Genomic DNA, 7,672 nt, shown 5'->3' on the forward strand with positions numbered 1-7,672 from the left:
ACCATATTACATTATTATGTAATATTACATTACATCCATGTACCATAATTTGTTTACCCATTCCCCAATCAATGGACGTCTGCTTTGTTTCCAATTTCTTGTTATCCCAAAAAGCACTGCTATAAATATTTTGATATATGTGAGAACTTTTTTCTAATCAATGACCTTTTTGGAATATTAATCTAGTAATGGAATCTCCTGGGCAAAGGCTGTGGACATTTTAATCACTTAATTTGCATAATTCCCAATTGTTTTCCAAAATAGTTGTACTAATTCACAGCTCTACCAGTAACACATTAGCATGCCTATCTTTCCATAACCTTTCCAACATTAACTATTATCATCTTTTGTCAACTTTTCCAGTTTGCGTTGCATGAGGTACAACCTTTGGGCCATTTCTATTTGCATTTCTCTTATTATTATTGATTTGGAACATTCGTGTAGTTATTAATAGTTTGAGTCTTTTTGAAAATTGTTTGATATTTTTTTGATCATTTATCTATTGGAGATTCTGGTAGGGAGCTTTCTCAATTTTTGAAACAAATTTGTGTAATATGAATACAATTTTAAAAAATTTTGATAGAATTTTCCTGTGAATCCATTGATAGTTTTGCCAATTCTATTTCCTTTTCTGAGATTAGATTACTTAAGGTCTCTAATTGTTTTTTTTTGTTAGTTTTGGCATTTTATATTTTTAAAGGATTCTTCCATTCCTTTTGTCTTGTCAGAAGCTCATTTTCTTATCTGGATCTTTAAGCAATTCAAAATGGACACTATTCTCAAGTAAATGTCTGGACTTAGTTCCAAGTTAACAAAACATGATCTCTAAGCATAGCCTATGTCTGAGCTTTTGCACTGACTGGTCCCCATTTCTAGAATGAACTCCTTTCTCAGTTTTTCCCCTTAGACTCTTTAACCTTCCTTCAAAGCACAGCTCAGTGGTATGTGCTGGAAGCCAACTGTTAAATTTTCAGTGTGAGTTTTTAGACCTCAGAATGAACAAATGTTACAAATCAGAGCTTGATTTATTGGTTTTTTCTAAATTATCTAGACAATAAAAAAGGTGGAGAAAATGTTAATAATACATATTAAACTAAAAATACCTTATACATTTTCAGAAAACTTGTTAAGTATTTACACATCCTTGCATCTACTTGTTAAGTGCCCTCCCCCAAATTACCTTGTATTTTTACTTGTAGAGTATTATTTTCCTGATCTATCTAGTTAGTGCTATCTACCTTTTGAAATTATTTTTTTTATTATTTTATGTGTACTTTACATTAATCTTCTGTGTAAATCCCCCTCCTTCCCATCCTAGTAGAATACAGAGCAAGGTCTGTTTTGTTTATCTGTGTCACAAGCACCTAGCACACAACCTTGTACATAGTAGAAGCTTAATACATGTTGAAATGAATTGGCTTTAATCTCTTCCAGCCTTAAATCCTATGATCCTTTGTCATTAATTTTTAATAAACTGCAGCTGTTGAATAATTCATTGTTTCCTTGGGGCAATGGAAAGCCAACAGTCTTTTCTGGTCCTAACTTCCTATTGGCCTGTAGGCAATTTTTTCCCTCCCTTGGCTCCATTAAAGACTCAAACTTTCATGGAATTGGTTTTGCCCTCCAAATAGGTTTGGCTCCTTAAAACATCCAGAAAGCTTCAGGTAGTCTTGAGATAGTGACTCTTAATGACTGTTATGTCTTATAGCTTTGGAAACCTTGTCCCAGAGGAAGGCTGAGTATGGGGCCTGTGCCAGATTTCAACACTGGCCGGAACAATGGTGGTGATTCTGGTGTTCATTTAACTTAGAGACAAAAAAAGTTCACAGTGATCCCTGATGATTCATTCCACCCAATTGAAAACAGGTGGCTAATGCTTTCTAACTAGCCCTGTCTTGTACTGAAGGGTTGAAGATTCCTTTGAGATTAGCAACTTGGAAGAAGAGTTAATAAGCTTTAATTTCTTACAAAAGACCTCAGCTGACCATTTAAATTCAAATCAGGGCTTCCTAACTATGACACTGTGGGAGTGTCTGTATTTGGGGGTCTAAATTAATTCTGCCTTCTGCTCCAATCATCTGCGGACGGCTCCTTTCTGGAGACATAAGGGTCTGTGTCTTAAGGCAGCAGTGTGTTGCTGCTGCTGGCATTGTCCTCTAACTACTGAGATTTGAAGGTCCGCTGTTCACAAGTCTGGATCAAATTAGCCTCTGCGACAGCCATGAAAGTAAACACTGGCCAGTGTGCCCAGGACCTAGCAGATATCAGGAAGGAGAGAGAATGCTTTAGGGTGTTCCCAAATTTGCTTAATTTTCATAGGAACCTCTATCTGGGGGCGAGGAAGGGGTCTCCACACAGGCAAAGGCTCACATTTTCTTAGCCTGTTCTATATTGAAGGAAGTAAGGATAAAGAAGTTATCGTTGGTAAATGTGGTTGAGGGCCCATGTATGTTTTCTAGTTTCCATGAGCTTTTTGTAAACCTAATGATTTCCCCTATAACACTATATCCTCTCATAGAGTGAGTCCTGGACATAATCATGGCTGGGAGTGCCCATAACAATGGGATTGATGGAGGAACCCTAGGAATTGATGGACAAAGCCAAAGGCAGGGAGATTCAAAAAGGACTAATTTTAACATAAGGAGATAGTTTAGGGAAACTTTGACTTACTGGAAGGAGTTAGTGCCTTTTCTCTGTCTATGTGCTTCTTGCATTTGTACCTGGATTGCTGTTCCACTAGTAGAGAGATGCCAGCCAATGAACAAGTAGCAGTGATATAATTTAAAGGCTGTTGGCAAGTCAAAAATAGTTAAGTCCACAAGCAAGCAATCAGGGTAGGATGAAGGTCCCTGCTGCGTTATTTTTTTGTTTATTTGTTTCAGTTGCATCTGATCCTTCTCCAGCTCATTTTATAGATAAGGAACTGAGGCAAACAGGGTTAAGTGACTTGCCCAAGGTCATGTCTGAGACTGGATTTAAACTCAGGAAAATTAGTCTTCCTCACTCCAGGCCCAACATTCTATCCATTTAGCTGCCCATTTAGAATAATAAGCAAGAATTTCAATGCCCAGCACACATCGGTATGCACTATGTGGATTATATGAGTGTTTCAATTCCTCTGTTCTTTGTATCATTCCTCACTGAATTCTACTCCTGGCCACCAGGCCAGCCGCCTTACCCTGAAAGTTCACTTTGCTCCTGCAGTTTCTTCATCTGATTGATCAGTTCCTCCCAGAACTTCTATTATTTTTTTTTAATTTTTAAATTTATTTATTTTTAATTTACAACATTTGATTCCAGAAACTTTTGAGTTTTAAATTTTCTCCCTCTCCCCTCTCATTATGTGCATTAATACATTCATATTAAACATATTTTCATATTAGTCATGTTGTAAAGAAGAATTATAACCAATGGAATGAACCACGAGAAAGAAGATACAAAACAAAACAAAAGAGAGAGAGAGAAAATAGTCTGCTTCAATCTGCATTCAGACTCTATAATTCTTTCTCTGGATGTGGGTAGCATTTTCTATCATGAGCCTTTTGTAATTGTCTTAGAAATTTGTTTTGCTGATAAGAGCCCGGTCTATCAAAGTTAGTCTTCACACATTGTGACTGTAACTGTGTACAATGTCTTATTTGATTTTTTTTTTAAAGCAATTGGGGTTAAGTAACTTGCTCAAGGTTACATGGCCAGATATTATTTCTGGGTGTGGTGCTGAGTATCTGAGCCCGGATTTGATCCAGGTCATCCGGACACTGGAGCCGGTGCTCTTACTCGATGAGCCACCTGGCCGCCCCTAAGCAATTGTAACTTTTGTAACTAGTTACAAACAATTGTAACTAGTAACTTGCTCAAGGTTACACAGCCAGGTGTTTATTTGATTTTGAAAATCACTTTTTAGCCTTGTCAGGAATTTGTGTTGGGTTTGTGTCTAATTCACATTTTTTTTTGAGGGTTTTCTTGTAGCTGTTTTGACTTCATTATCTTCTTCTGAGTTTGTATCTTGATCTTCCCTTCACAACAGCAGATCTTTATGATCAGGTTTTGGTTGTTGTTGTTGCTTATCTTGCATGCTATTTCTTGATTTTACACTTTATGTTAAAGTTAGGATCAGTTGCCAGCTCGATAAAGGCACTGTCTTGAGTTTCAGGCTTTTTCACACTGCTGTTTTCAAAGTTAATGCTGGGGGACTGAGTTATTGATTTGTCTGGATCTTCCACACTAACCTACATAATAATCAAGAACATGGCATCACCCCCAAAAGAGGGGTAGATCCCAGAGGAAAATAACAGTTCTATGTTCTTATGGCCAGAAAGACCCAAGGAGCTCAGACCCCAAAGCTCCCCCTCGTGTTGATTGGTTCACATGACAGATAGTGCTCAACATGCTATTGACTGACCACTGACCACTCCCTAGTCTTTACAGCTAGAAAGGACCAGGCATCAGTTTTAGTACCATTACCTTACCCTTGCTGATATCATATTAAACCATTCACATGACTGCTTCTAGGATTCTTTGTCTGGAGTCTGTTCTGTGACCCAGAGAATTTTTTAATTCATAAAATATGAGGCCCTCCAATTTTTTAGATTAGATATAGACAAGGCCTGAGATAGACAGTCTTCTAGTTAAGGCCTGAGTATTTCCTTTCCTGAAGCAGACTATCTTGCGCTGTAAATGACTTCTGGGACTCCAAGTGACTCTTCTTTGGCTCACTATCTTATAGAATTTTCCTTCTTGCCTCTTCAATCAGTGAGACCACAGGTAACTTATTCCTCCTTTATTATGCTTTCTCACTCTGCCTCTGCTTATCAATGAACAACTCAGCATTATTTAATTGCTTGACAAGAAATTATCCAAATTCCATCTGCCACTGCAAAATTATTCTGTTTTTATTGATCTTGACAAACTCTTTTGGGCTGGAATGCTCAATAGACATCCAAAAACTCATTTCAAAACTATTTGAACTCCTCCTTGCCCCTTCCAGTCTTTGGCTCTGATTTTATGACTTGGAGTCAGAAAGAGCTGTGCCTACAGCACTTATATTGTAGAAAAGTCCTTTAACCTCTATAAGCCTTGGTTTCCTCACTCTAAAATGGAGTGTTCCAGTAGCACTCACGTCATCAGGTTTCGAGGCTCAGATGAGGTTATGTAAATGCTTGGTAAACCTAAAAGTCTATGTGAATGTCAGTTATTAATCAGTGCCTTTTAAAAAGCTAGTTTGAGCTCCCTCTCTTTCCTAAGTGGTCAAATTATAAGACTGTCACCACAATGATGTTACAAATAATTTATTTTGGGAAGAAATAACTCTTTCTAGGCATAATGCTAATGTCCCCTCTTGAAGTTAGATGCAAATGATACTTCATCCAAGATTCAAGCCCATCTACTAGTGAGCTGGCTGCCCTGGGAACTGTCTCCAAGAACTCGTCTCTTGAGCTCATGGAATCATAGATTTAGGGCTGAAAGAGACCTTGGAGGTCATTAAGTCAAACTCCTCCTTCATTTTACAGATGAGAAAACTTAGGCTTAGAGAGGTATGTGACTTGTCCAGGGTCACAAAGGTGGTAAGTGGCTGAGCAGAGTCAGAAATCAAGTACTCATTTGACACAACTTTCAGGGCTCAGAAGATATGGCCTCGAAGAGGAGAGAAGCCTAGTACTATGTATCACTCCTCCCTGAGCAAGGGCAGGAGCTTTGGGGGAGAGGAATTAGTTGGATTTTTTTTTCCTGGCTTACTTGTTCTAATGTGTGAGAGCCAACTGTAATCCCTGCCATTCTGCCAAGCACAGAGAAAGAATTGGCAGCTGATAGAATGTGTCTGCCCCTGAGCCAGTGGCTTATAAAACAGCTGGATCATGGAGCAAGAAGACATCCACAACTGTAGGAAAGATTCAGAGGAGAGATTAGGGATTGAGGATCTGTGTGTGAACGCATCAGGCTGGAAAAGGGAGGAATACTGAGTTCCTGGTTGTTTTGCAGGGCCAGTCTCCTTCTAAAGCAGGGCCCAATTGGGTGCTCCTCCTTCTTTTAAACAGGGCATCCCTGAAACACCCAAGAAGAAAATTAGCAAAGGTGCTAATAAGTGTCCTTTGGAGTCTCAGATGATGTCAGAGAAAACTTCTGGGCATTTAGAGTCAATACAAACCTAAATAAGGACGGTGCTTCTCATTCAAAGCCCTACTGAGTACTTTGGGCTGTGTGCATGCTGTTTATTTAATTTATTTGAATATTTGATAAAAGAAGTGCTGAGGTAGCAAAAAAATTAATTAAAGTAAGAAAGAGAGATCTTAGGAGAGAGAGGGAGGTGGGGGAGGAAAGCAGCAAGGAGCCATAGACTGCTCTACCCACCCCTTCCAGCAATTAATTAATTACTAATCCGTTCATTATTTCCAACCTAAGACTTCCCCCTCCTATTCTATCCCCAGGGAAAGAAAAAGGGACATGTGAGTTGTTGTGGGTTTTTTTTGTTTCCAATGCTTAATTAAAATACATTGAAAAGCAATCTCTAAAATGGGTTTGGTAGCTGCTAATCAAATTGGCAGCATGCTTTGGAAGCTGTTGGAGCCCAATCTCAAGGCAGTTTGAAAATTGGGGAAATCTTTCCTCATTAAAATGCTGAGGCTTTGATTATTGTTTTCCTCTTCTCCCAGAGTTAGGGAGGAGGGAGGGAGAGCATGGAAGTGATGTCAACAAGAATTTCTCCCCCCCTCCCTCCCACACAGTGGATTTCCACTGGAGTCTTTGGGATTTTTTTTTTTTTTAATCTCTGAAAAGCCACCAAAGCAAAGGAAGACTGGAATCTTAACTCTATCTGAAAATGCAAAGGAGGAGGTTTTTATGAACAGATTATTTCCCTTTCTTCCCTGCTAAGCTGAGCTGACTGTAAGCAGAGAGCTTAGGCCCACCCCAGACCCCACTTTTGCTCTCTCCACTCAGGTTTTCTGCGACTTTCCTTTCCCTCTCTGCTTTTGCAGTCGCGAATCTTTAACCAAAGTGATTTACAGGCGGTGTTACGGCAGGACAGGTCTGACACTGATTGAGTCGCTTATCTCCCCGTCTGTGTCCTGCTTGATGACAGCCTCTCCCTCAGGTATCAATCAGTGCATCAGCTCTTTCTTCCTAGGTGAGAGAGTTGCTGTCAGGCAGGCATGCTGACTGTCATCTTCATCTAAACTGCCACCTGCCCTTGGTGGCTTAAAGAGTCTTTTTACCTATGTTGAGGCGGTTTGTGTTGGGAGGGGAGGAGAAGGGAGAAATTGAAAACAACAGCAGCAACCCTGCCACGCTTTTGGACGATCCCATTTGTTTTGAACGGGCTGATATATGATTATTCTCATTTTTGGAGATACTTGTTTTAAAAAAGAAAAGAGCCAGAAGGCTTTTCTTCTTTCCTGTCTGGACTGCTCAGCCTCTATGTTTCCATTCACAGAATTTGGTTTGGTGGGTGACAGGGAATTCTCCCTCTGATCCAATTAGAATAAATAGGATGTCCAGATAAAGAGAATACCTGTTCACCTTAAGGCAGAGTGGAAGAAACACCAGATTTAGAGCCAGAGGACCAGGTTCAAACCCCATTTCTGTCATTTAGTAGTTGTTTGAACTTGGACAAGTCAATTAACCCTTCATTTCTAACATGCGGAGTTTTATCTAAGATGAAAAGCCCCTTTTGACT

Source organism: Petaurus breviceps, unplaced genomic scaffold (assembly GCF_028583685.1).
Source record: "Petaurus breviceps papuanus isolate PSGF00001 unplaced genomic scaffold, PetGlider_PUasm1.0 90903, whole genome shotgun sequence".
Lineage (NCBI taxonomy): Eukaryota > Metazoa > Chordata > Mammalia > Diprotodontia > Petauridae > Petaurus > Petaurus breviceps.